Source organism: Dipodomys spectabilis, unplaced genomic scaffold, assembly GCF_019054845.1.
Source record: "Dipodomys spectabilis isolate Male_0828 unplaced genomic scaffold, ASM1905484v1 ptg000036l, whole genome shotgun sequence".
In the NCBI taxonomy this organism is placed as follows: Eukaryota; Metazoa; Chordata; class Mammalia; order Rodentia; family Heteromyidae; genus Dipodomys; species Dipodomys spectabilis.
The window spans coordinates 2,915,851-2,927,897 of record NW_024870713.1 but is presented as its reverse complement, the minus strand read 5'-3'; positions in this window follow the sequence as shown (position 1 = coordinate 2,927,897).

Below are 12,047 nucleotides of genomic sequence, written 5' to 3'. Positions count from 1 at the left end.
AATTAAGTTAAACAACTTCTCTGAGCTTTCATGTCCTCACCATTAAAATGGGATCATAGCAGTCTCCCTCTCTCAGAAAATTCCATGAGGATAAAATGAGGTGATGTGTAAGGCAGGGCTGGGCCTGCTGCCTGGCCTGCCATGTGTGTGCCAGCACAGGTCACCTGGAGGGCTGTGGTGTGAGGGAGAAAATGTACATGCGTGACTGAATGCTCAACTTACCAACTTCATTGACATCTTGGGTTTGTGCTTTTTATTTGCGTTGTTTTGTTTTGTCTTCCAGATCCATTCCTGTCTGTTCAGGTGACCTCAGCTTAGTTTTCCTTTCAGGAAACCATTCCTTCCAGGTCTCAGTCCATATGATCAATTCAGAGCTACTGTGGTTTACAGATGTATCTTGGGGTCCCATTTCAATCAATTAGAGCTTGGGAATACCTGCTCCAGGATTTCTGCAGGGACATGGGAAGAGAGGGGAGGTCTTCTATTGGGTGGGGTTGAATAGCCTGTCAAGGTGCCAACTTAGCCCTCATGGTAGTCCTCTGGGGGCAAGTTTGCCAGGAATGTTTTTGACAGACACAAGGGCAGCCCCAGGAGGTAGCAAGAGTTCTTCTGCAGGCACTGTCTGAGCCTCTGGCCCTGCTGTCCCTGGAACTGGCTCTCTGCCTTTGGATTTTTCAGTGTTGTAAGGTAGTATGCTCTCGTCTTTCCTAAGCTTTCCTAAATTGAATCTCTACTACTCTGCGCCTTTCAGAGCAGAGACTGAGAGCGTATGGCAATGAGGCTGAGTGTCTCAGGGCATACTTGGAAAGCACTTATTACACTGCCTCTCATTGCAGCTTTGACAGGTTCCTGTGTTCTCTGGACCCATAGGAACTTAACGGTTGGCGCAAGCAGATGTAAGCAGTATGCACTGAAGCACCAGTATCCTGTGGGTTTTTGAGTTGTGAAGGAGAGAGCAGAAGTACTCACAGTCTTTGGTGCCAGAGGAGAAATAAGATCTAGGCTTGAGAGACTGGGTTTAATGTCTGGTTCCATTTCTTGATACTATGAGCAAGTTACCCAACCTAAGATGTTGCTCTTGTCTAAAGAAGCTATTGAAATTATTGAATGAAAACAACTACTGGAAATATTTGCACATTCATGCTTATTGCAGAACTATTCACAAGAGCCAAGCAATGGTAGTGCCCATCAGTTGATGAATGGATTTAAAAATGTAGTATATCTATACAGGGGATTATTATTTGGTCATAAAAGAGAATGAAACTATGTGGTTTGCAAGAAAATGGATGGGACAAGAGATCCTCAGGATGACTGATACAAGCCAAGCTCAGAAAGATAAATATCAGAGTCTTTAACTCCCACTTCCTGCCTGGGAGCAGGACATAGTTCTCCTTTTTTCATCTCTCCTTACTTTATCCTGTCATACTGAAATATATCTTTGCTAAAACTTCCAGGAAGGAAGGAAGAAATGGAAGGAGGGAAGGAGGATAGGAGGAAGAAAGAAAAGGAAGGAAGAAAAGAAGGAAGGATAAACATCTCCTGTTTTTGCTAAGTTTAAACCTAAGAAAATCTTGGCATAACCTTAAAAGGGGGACTATGGGAAAGGGAGGAACAAACTGGCTGATATGGGGTGAATGTAACTGAAGTACATTATATATGTGTGTGAAAATAGCATAATAACCCCCCTCCCAAGTGCTGTTAAAAGGGTAGGAAGGAAGGAGCTAAAAAAGAGTAATAGAGAAGGTAAATTTGATTGAGTACATTATATACATGCCTGGCACAATCGCAAGGATATCCCTTTGTATAATTAAGTGCTGCCGATAAAGAGTTGTAATTTTCTTTCCTAGCCTTTATTCTCATTTCAGCACAAAGACAAAGGACTTTTACTTGTCTGCTGGAGATAATAGTCATGAAACCCTTCGGCTTCTCTCTGATTTGGCATCTCGCTCCTCCTCAGGGTGGAGATGGGCTGGGCTGGCTGGTGAGCCTGGAAGAAGGGCTAGTCGTTCTCCCATGCTTCCTCCATGGCCAAGGTGATGAGTAAAGGCCAGGGCAGCTGTGAGGCCCTGCGTGGGCTGAAGTTCACTGAACAAGGTGCTTCCAGGAGCCCTGGGAGGAGGCTCTAATAGGACCACTCCTGCCACCAAAGCCTCCATTCTCCAGCTCCTCCACCTGGAAAGGCATGGGTGAGTCAGTCAACCTGAACAGGACCTGGATATATATTGTCATGGGGCTTGAACTCTGGGCCTGGGCACTGTCTCTCAGCTCTTTAGCTCAAGGCTAGCACATTCTACCACTTGAGCCACAGCGCCATTTCTGGTTTTCTGGTGGTTAATTGGAGATAAGAGTCTCACGGACTTTCCTGCCTGGGTTGGCTTTGAACCATGATCTCCAGATCTCCTGAGTAGCTAGGATTATAGGCATGAGCCACCAGCTCCCAGCAGGACCTGGATATCTTTAACCCAGGGAAGAAAGGAGGTAGGATGGCCTCTTATATTCTCCAGCCCACACCGTCTTACCAAACAGACTTTTTATCACCTCTAGGCTCCTTGGGACTGTGGTTATGTTAATGAGGAAATGATTGTGGGCTGTGGGAATAACAAAGGTACCTCCAAGATTCCACAAAGTGAGATATGGATGGATTTGGCCACATTAAAATGGGAGATTTTGCTTAAGATAATATGTAGCATTAGATTGGGAGAAATTACTCATAACATCTATAGCTTCCAAAGGTGTAGTGTATAAAATGTTTATTATATCCCTGCCAATTCATAAGAAAAGGTCAAGAAACACCATAGAAAAAGTGAACAAAAGATAGTTAGCATCTCAGTTTGTTCTGACTGTTGTACCAGAATATGCACACTTGGTGGTTTACATATAACAGAAGTTCATTTTCATGGTTTGGGAGGCTGGAAGTCCAAGATCAAAGCACTAGCAGCTTTGGTGTCTGACAAGGGTCCGTATCCTGGCTCACTGATTATCATCTTGTTGTCTCCCAATATTGCTGAAGGGCTGGGGGATCTCTGTGAAGTCTCTTTTATAAGAACACTGAGTCCATTCATGAGTACAGAGGTCTTCCAAGGCCACTAATCACCTTGATTCCCCCAACCCCCACCTCCTAAACCACCACCCAGGAGTCAGAAATTCCATATATGAAGTTGAAGGGTGGAACAGAAGTCATATATATGCAGCTCACTGATAAAGTCCAACACTCAGACAACACCAAGGACTAAAAGGGATGTGCAGAAATGGCACTTGCATTGGTGGTGGAGTATGTACAGGTGTAATCAACCTGGAAGGGAGTGTGGAAGTATTGAAATTGAGTGTGTGGTTATGTGACAGGCAAGCCCTACTTCTGAGTGTATGAACCAGTGAGAGAGTGAGAACGCCCCTATAGGAAAAGAAGGAGATGAGCAAGAATGCCTATGAGGCAAATGATTGTAAGCCACCTATGTGTTACTGGAATACTGCATAGCAATAAATAAGATTGGGCTAGAGTTACATGAATTTCACTGATGGCTCTCAAAAGCCTAGAGCTGAATAAAATAAAGACTGAATTAACCGAGTGCCAGTGGCTCACGCCTGTAATCCTAGCTACTCAGGAGGCTGAGATCTGAGGGTTATGGTTCAAAGCCAGCCAGGGCAGGTAAGTCTGTGAGACTCTTATTGCCAGTTAACCACCAGAAAACTAGAAGTGCCACTGTGGCTCAATGCCTTGAGCTGAAGAGCTGAGGGACAGTGCCCAGGCCCAGAGTTCAAGCCCCATGACTGACAAAAATTAAAAAAAATTAAACACATAGAAAGTAATGATATATCATTTCTATGGTTATTATCTGTAGAGATACAGAGAGTACATCTTTGGAACTTTCTAGGAAAAATATAAGAAGTGGAGAGATTTAAATCTGAAATAGCAAAGAAAAGGAATAATAAAGAGGTCTCTTGAATGTTTTTTGCTGTTCACTAAAGATGATAATTGTTTATAAATGCATCATTTATCATAGCAGGCACTTGGTTTAAACTGGGTGGTTTAGCCTTCAGATTCTAGGCTTTTGAAGAAATAGGATCTGTTTTCTCTAGAACCAATGCCTGGAGCTCGAGTGTCCCCTGCTTCCATGAACTGTCCTGAACAAACATTTCTAAAGACATTATTGATTCAGTGAGGTTCAAGAAGCCTACCCAAACCTGGCCACTGCATGTCAGTGGGGGGACCCTGCCCCCCCTCACCCCAGCTTCTGCTCTTCGCACTAGCACCTGATTGTGAGTGCTGCCTCCCCTGTGTACTGGGACTGACTTCAGCCTGCTTGGAATGTCTGCATCTGGCTTCCCAAACTCAGCAAGGGCTGAGCTCGCACTTTTCTATGCTGCGCTACATAAGCCACTCCTCCTCTTTGCAGGGAAAAGCAAAGACAACCGGACATTTCCCAACCATAGAATCCTATTATTGAAAACTGACATTCAACTGCCCTCAAAAAAAAAAATCCTAAAGCCTACTTCTGAAACAGAGGTAGCCCTGATTGTCAGGGTTGCATTGGGAACTTCTGTAATTTAGTGGGCACTGGCCTTGTAGGGAGTGGCCCTGCGTGGCCTTAGTTTGTCTATGAATGCAGCGTTGACCAGGCACACGTCTGTGACCCCTTCATCATGAGATCATTCTTTCCCAACCTAGACCTTTATTTCTAAGCAATCTCCACACGTATCCACGCTTCCCCGCCCCCCCCCCCACACACGCTAAAGTGGTTCCTCTTTGGAGTCCATTTCCCTAGAGTTTAAGATACACATTCATAGTGTGGTTTTCTTTTCAGGAATATCTGGCCAGGGTTGGGTGTTACCTCCCAGGCTTCTGCAAGATGGCTTTTTCCCCAGGAAAGGGAGTGTGATGATAGAAGCTGGCAGCAGAGGGCGCCCGTGCCTAACAATCTTCTCGTCCTAAGGGTCCAGCTGAAGGTAGGCGGGTTGCAAACATCCCTTCCACAGCTGCACAACCCGAGGAGCCTCCCTTGGGGAACCTGGGCCCTGGGCCAGTTCCTCTGTGGTCTGTGGTCAGAGACGGCTGTGTGCTCCAAAACCGTCACGGGAGACATTTCCATGGAGTTTTCCAAGGGGGAGGGTGAAAACTGTTCTTTCCTGGCTGGGGAGCTTGGGTCTCCAACTCTACTCCACAAGCTAGCAGAGACCCTTTCCCCAGCTTGGCCTTCCTTGCTTCCTAAGGGGAAAAAAAAGGGTTTGAGCTTTCCTTTGCACTCCCCACTTCTCTCCTCCCAGGAACGCCCTAAATTAATCCTATAAGGGGGCCCAACTCTTTCTCCTGGCAGAACGGCATGATTGGTTTATTGCTTAGAGCCTTGAGATCATTGGGGGAGGGGAGGAGGGAAGACCCCCACAGAACCTTACCAGTTTAAATTACAGAGGTGGTGGCAAATTATCACCCGTGAAGGGGGGGGGGGACATTTGATTTTTGAAAACCGTCAAATCCCATTCAGCTGCGACTATGTGAAATAATGTAGGAAAGAAAGCTGAGAATGTAAAAGCAGAAGCCCAGGACCTGGCAAACAGTGGGTCTGGGTAGATTGGAATGATATGTGAATTTAGATGGCATGGGAGCTATTCTAGTTGTCATTTAATGTGTTTTTAATATAGAACCCAGAGATCATTTTTTTTTCTTAGGTGGCCTCTACACTAGCTCTTTAGACAAAACCTAAAAGAGAACTAGCCAAAGAAAACATCCGGGGGGGAAGGGGGGTGGTAATGCAGGGGGAACTCCTGAAGGAAATGTTGGCTGCTTGGTTTGTTCAAGTTCCATGATGATTTTAAAAAACAAAACACACTTCCCTATTATTTTCTATTTGCTGCTGGTATAGAACAGTTTGTTGGGTGGCAAGTCTTCCTGGGGCACAGAACAGAAAGGCAGAGGTCTCTGCCTTCTGTGGGACTTGTTCTGCAGCTGCTTGGAGAGTAGCCGAGTCCTCATACTGACCCCCACGTGTGTTCTGGGACCAGCATGGGATCTCCACAGTCTTCGTTTCTTCATCTTTGGAATGGGTGTCTTATAAATATGTACAAAGACCATGTGTCCATTAAAAGCAAGAGAATAGAGAACCACAGCTCCCCACTTACTCCTCAAGTCCAGATTATAATCCCAGATTTTTTGATGCGCTTTATAAACTGAAGTGTCATTAGCTTTTATTAAGCTTTCTGTTGTTCTTCATCCTTGTGCATTTTTTTAAAATGTATAAACTCCCTGAAGACAAAGAACATGCTTTTACTTCTGCAGTGGCGGCCTGTCATACTCATGAAAAGTAATTTAGCAGGCAAAGGGAAACCTTTGATCTTCTGTTAACAGCCTGGTTTTTCTGGCTCTTGGTTCCACAGTGAAGCTCCTGGGCTTGCTGTGGGCTTCCGACTGTTGAGGATGAGATCAGCCATATTAACTATTCTAAATATTTACTGAATGCCCAACGTTGGGCTAGGCACTCTCAGAGTCCTTGTGGAAACAGTTGTGTCAAACATGATCTCTGTGCTCAAGGACTTTACAAATCAGTTGATAGAATATGTAACTAGTTATTGCTGTAACTCACCGTGTGTTCAAATGGAACCACAAGATAATCAGAAAATGGAATGGAAAGATCAGGAATGGGAAGATCAGGAACAGGAATGGAAAGATCAGGAACAGCTCCATAGAGCTGTGGCAATACGGATAGCCTCAAAGGATGAGTAGAACCTGATAGATTGCCGCTAATGAAGATGCCAGACAGAGAAGGAGGGCTGAGCAAACACAGATAGCTGGTCATTTGGGAAATAGCTCTGCTGGCTGATGTGACTGTGCTGGAAACATGTGAAGAAAGAGATAAAGGGGACCTAGCTACCTTGGCTCTACCTTGACCTAGCTATCTGGGCTTATCTTAAAGGCAAAAGCAGTCATTGGAGCTGATGCTTTGGGGATGATGATGGTGGAGGAGTGGGAAGTGGGAATGGTGTCACCATGCTGGTGGTCAGAGAAGGCAAAGCCAAGGAGAGGCCTGCTTGGGACCCCAGTTTGCTGAAGCATTCCAAGACTTTCATTCAGCCACGGCCTTCAAACCAGTCCTATGATATTTCCATTCTTTACTGTTATCGGTACCTAGGGAGAACCTCAAAACAGCACCTTTTGGTCATTAAAAAGATCCAGTCCCGCCCAAAGTGAGTGGTCAAATCTATGACTTTTCTTCTGCCTTCTTTCCCTTCTTTTCTCTTTGGCGGTCTTCCTTTCTTCTACCCACTAGGGAATTAGGCCTTCAAAGAAGGGTGAGAAAAAAAAGAGAAGTTCTTAAGAACTTCTTGGGGACATGTGGCAAGTTGTTCATGATGCCCCATGAAAATCTTGTAGCACAAAGAACCAGATGTGGTGGGGGAATGCTCTCAGGAACTCGTGTTTGACATGCTACAGCCTTTGGCTGCAGGGACCCCTTGTCTTGAGGGGCCATGTGCTTAGGCTTTGTCCCTTCTGGAGATTCTAGTCATCCACCTCATCTACTATCACAAGTTCTTGATGGACATATCTCCTCTTTACAAAGGACCGCCTGGCCCCACCTTGGGCTGCAGTGAAAATTCCAAAGCAATAGGGAAACCCTCTTAGATGGTGCCTTCCATTACTTCTGACATTTGAAGCAGCTCCTCCTTGGTTGTCAGGCTGTGCACTGGCAGTGGTGAGCAGTACCCCTGGTTTCTACCCCAAAACAACTGCCCTGATCCCCACAATCAAAGATGCCTGTCTTCAGATGTTAGCACCTGTGTCTGGGAAGAGGCAGATGGGTCCGGAAAACGTGTTTTGTTTTTTTTTTAATTTTATTTTATTGTAAGGATGATATACAAAGGGGTTATGTTACATAAGTAAGGCAATGAGTACATTTCTTTTTCTACAGTGTTACCTTCTCCGTTGTTGCCTCCCACTTTCACTCCCCATCCCCCTCAAGTTGTAAAGTTCATTTCCAGCACAGTGTCTAGTGAGTAGCACTATTGCATTGGTTTGCCCTTTGTCCTGCCATTCTGTGATTCCCCTTTACTTCCTCAAATCAGATAAGCTTATATACAAAACATAGGGCACGGAAATTAGAAACAGTGACCATAGGGAATAAATTAGAGGAGAGAAAAAAAGGAAAGACAAAAGAAATAACTGCAAACAGTACACTATAAAAAAGAAAAGAAAAGAAAACAACAACAAAGCCCTCTTGTATCATATACTTTAAGGATCCTGTTTCTCAATATTCAGTGGCTGTTGCTCTGCCCTGGCTCTATACAGTTTGAACCTGTTGTAGCAGTGGTTGTTTGGAAGAAAACTTGAGCTTATGAGCAACCATGCATAACTCCTCCAGCTTTAAAAACAATAATACCTCCAAAAAATAAGAAACAAAACAGGGACTGGGAAGGTGACTCAGTGGTAGAGCGCTTGCCTTGCATGCAAGAGACCCTGGGTTCGATTCCTCAGTACCACATAAGCAGAAAAAGCCAGAAATAGTATTAACCACAGTGGTAGAGCGCTAGCCTTGAGCTGAAGAACTGAGAGACAGTGCCCAGGCCCAGAGTTAAGGCCCCATGACCCACAAAAAATAATACAGCCTTATCAGCCAGGAAATTAATTGCTTGATCTGAGAGTAGCACACACACACACACACACACACACACACACACACACACACACACACACACACACATGTCTTTCTTCTCTTCCAACATCTCCTTAGCATTTTGAGCCTGCATTCCTTTCAACATATTTGTAAATATGTGTTAATACTTTAAAAACACTTTCTTATAATATCCAGAATGTATACATCTTCATTATTAGATTGAAAATAAAAAAGGAATTTTCTCAGAAAATGACTCATAAATATGTTATATAACATGACAAGCATGGTACTCTAAATTCTCAGGGCCAAATATAAAGTCAAATATATCTGATGATCTTCCCAACATACTATTTTTCTTTTGTAGACACGTGATTAGCATAGCTGAAAATTAGGTACCAAATTTGATGCACCAGTAAGTTGAATTGATCTTTTCTAGGCTCCTGGTGAAACTGGTCAATAGACAGAAGTAAGCCACTGAACAATTTTCAGTAAGGAAGTAATATAAAATGATAACTGAATGTCATTCTGTTAATTTCCCTGACTGATAATGCAAAGAAATGGGGACGGCCAAGAAATATTTGTTATACATGTGACATCTTTTTAATCATCCTCAGTGGTATACAAAATGCTACTGTGCATTTATTTCATGTAATTTCCATGTGCTTCTGGTGGATTGTTACCATGAAGGACAGAGACTAGGGTGTAGGAAGTTCTCAGGTAAGGGTGGTGATAAGAACAAGTTAGCTCTAGGAAAGAGGTTTTCCCAAATCTAGCACTTTCTTTTCAGAACAGGAATCCCTTAGAAAAAAATATTTGGAATAGATATTGCAGTAAAATTAATTGAGAGCTTCTCATGGGCTGAGCATGAGCGGTGTATCTTTCATTGATTATTTCCTTTAATTGGCTCAACAAGCTCCAGGAATAAGCACCTTAATTATTCCCCATTTACAAAGTTGAAAACTAAGATTTATGAGGTTAAGTCAGCAGGCTAAGGTTATCCAGCATTCAGATGTTTTAATCAAGACCAGCTGGGCAGTTCCGAACCCTTGTTTGTAACCAGCGCAAGGTGCCTCCCTGAACTAGCTTGCTCTAATCTGGCTGCGAAGACACATCCACAGGTCTGAGTCCCGTGTCCATGCATGGTCCTCACAGCTTGTACAAAGCATTTCCATTACCATCACTGACTCATGGAGACACAACCTAAATAGAAGCAGTAAATCCAAACCACACCCCCGAAACAGTGTGTGTGCATGGACACATACACATGTGTATATGCATGTGTGTACATGTGCCAGTCCTGAAGCTTGATCTTGGGGCCTGGGTACTGTCCCTAAGCTTTTTGTGCCCAAGGGTAGTGCTCTACTACTTTGAACCACCACTCCACTCTGGGAGTGGCTCATTGGAGATAAGAGTCTCACTGACTTTCCTGCTTGGGCTGGCTTTGGACCACAGTCCTTAGATTTCAGCCTTCTGAGTAGCTTAAGATTATGAGCCACCAACACCTAGCTAAACCAAGAACTGTTTTGATACCTTGGATGATTCACTAGACAAACCAGGACAGGTTGTTGAATAGAAGATTCCAGTAGCTTAAAATTACAAAATCATGTTTTAATTACAATATCACTCTTCAGCAGAAAAAGGGTAATATACTTTTTTCTATGTTCTTTTTTTTTCTTGCCAGTTTGAACTACTTGAACTCATGGTCTGTCCCTGAGCTTCTTTTGCTCAAGGTTAGCACTCTACCACTTGAGCCACAGGGCTACTTTGGGCTTTTTCTGTTTATGTGGTACTGAGGAATTGAATCCAGGGCTTCATGCTTGCTAGGCAAGCACTCTACCACTAAGCCACATTCCCAGCCTCCTATTTTTTTTTTTTCCGGTCATGAGGCTTGAACTCTGGGCCTGGGTGCTGTCCCTGCACTCTTCAGTTCAAAGCAGGTGCTCTACCTTGAGCCATAGTGCCACTTCTGGTTTTCTAGTGGTAAACTGGAGATAAGAATCTCACGGAGTCTCCTGCCTGAGCTGGCTTTGAACCGTGATTCTCAGATCTTAGCCTCCTGAGGAGCTAGGATTACAGGCATGAGCCACCGGTGCCTGGCCTATTTTCTTTGTCAGTCACTGTGCTAAGAGCTTTGCTCTTGCAACTGAAGTGATCCTGCTGACAATGCTGTGGTGTGGGTACAGATGTACCATTTCACAGATTACTCAGGGGAAGCACAGCAGGTTTAAGTCCATCAAGAACAGCCAAGGCAGAACTCGGACCTAAGAATGTTCTATACCAAAGCACCAAGCTCTCAACCTGGCCTCTCTAACCTTTGCCTCTATTTTTACAAGGTACAATTACCTGACTTTTGCAACTTAAGGAAGGGAATGAGAGCCAGGGAGGTCGAACAGCTTCTACCCAAACACAAGGCCACCAGTGGGCAGCTCTGTGGCTAGGCTCCAGCTAAACCCAGGATCCTGAGGCTTCTTTTCTTGGAGCCATGGCCCACGTTCGTCAAGAACACCATAGATGAAGATGGCCCCTTTCAGGTTTCCTGTGTAATTCGAGCCATGGGATTCAGGAATCATAGATCAGAGTTGTCTCCATGGAGTCCACGCTGCCTGGAATGAGGTGTGCTGAGAGAGGAAGGCTCTTGCTTCTGAGGTGCTGGCCTAGCTGTTGGGGCCCAGCAAACCCTGCCAGCTAGGCCTATATATCCTCTCAGTTGCTCACCCTGAGTTTTAAGGAAGCCAGTCTGGAGTCATGGGACCAGCCTGTGAAGACAGGCCAGCCTGGCTTCCATGCAGCTTGAAAGTCTCTGGTAGAAGTTCTGGGCCTCAGTCAACCTGAACTGTACTGCAAGCAAGAACCGGGATTCGAGAACAAGGATCAGAAAGGGATTCAGGTTACCTCAGTGGCAGGAAGCAGGTCCCTATTACAGCCAAAGCAGTTAAATGTGTTGGGTGATCTGTGCTGGCAGGGCAGAGGTCAGGAGGCATACAGGGAAACTGTAGTCCAACCATTTTCATTGATTCACGGCAATGCAGATAACAATGGGAAGGCGCAAACTAAAGTCGCATTTATTGTTTCTGCTCCAAGGCTAAGGGAACCCTCAAGGGGCCCACAATTGTGTGACCACTGAGAGATGGACTTCCTATCCCCAGACTGGGTCTTCCTATATAGCCCAGGCTTGCCTTGAACTTGTGATTCTCTACCTCAGCCTTCCAAGCACATATGCCACCATGCCAGGCTGACAGATGGATTTGAAAGCATGACTTAGCCCAAGAGTTTCTGAGGGGTCAGGTTGCTGTTGGAGGATGAGGCCACTGCCATCCACAATGCCACGAGAGAGTTCCCTTCAGATATGTGAAGGCCATCACAACAATACACATCCCTGAGTGCTCACTGCGCATCAGATGCTGGGCTAGATTCTGCTGGTGCAGAGAAGGAAAGCTGGATTGCTTT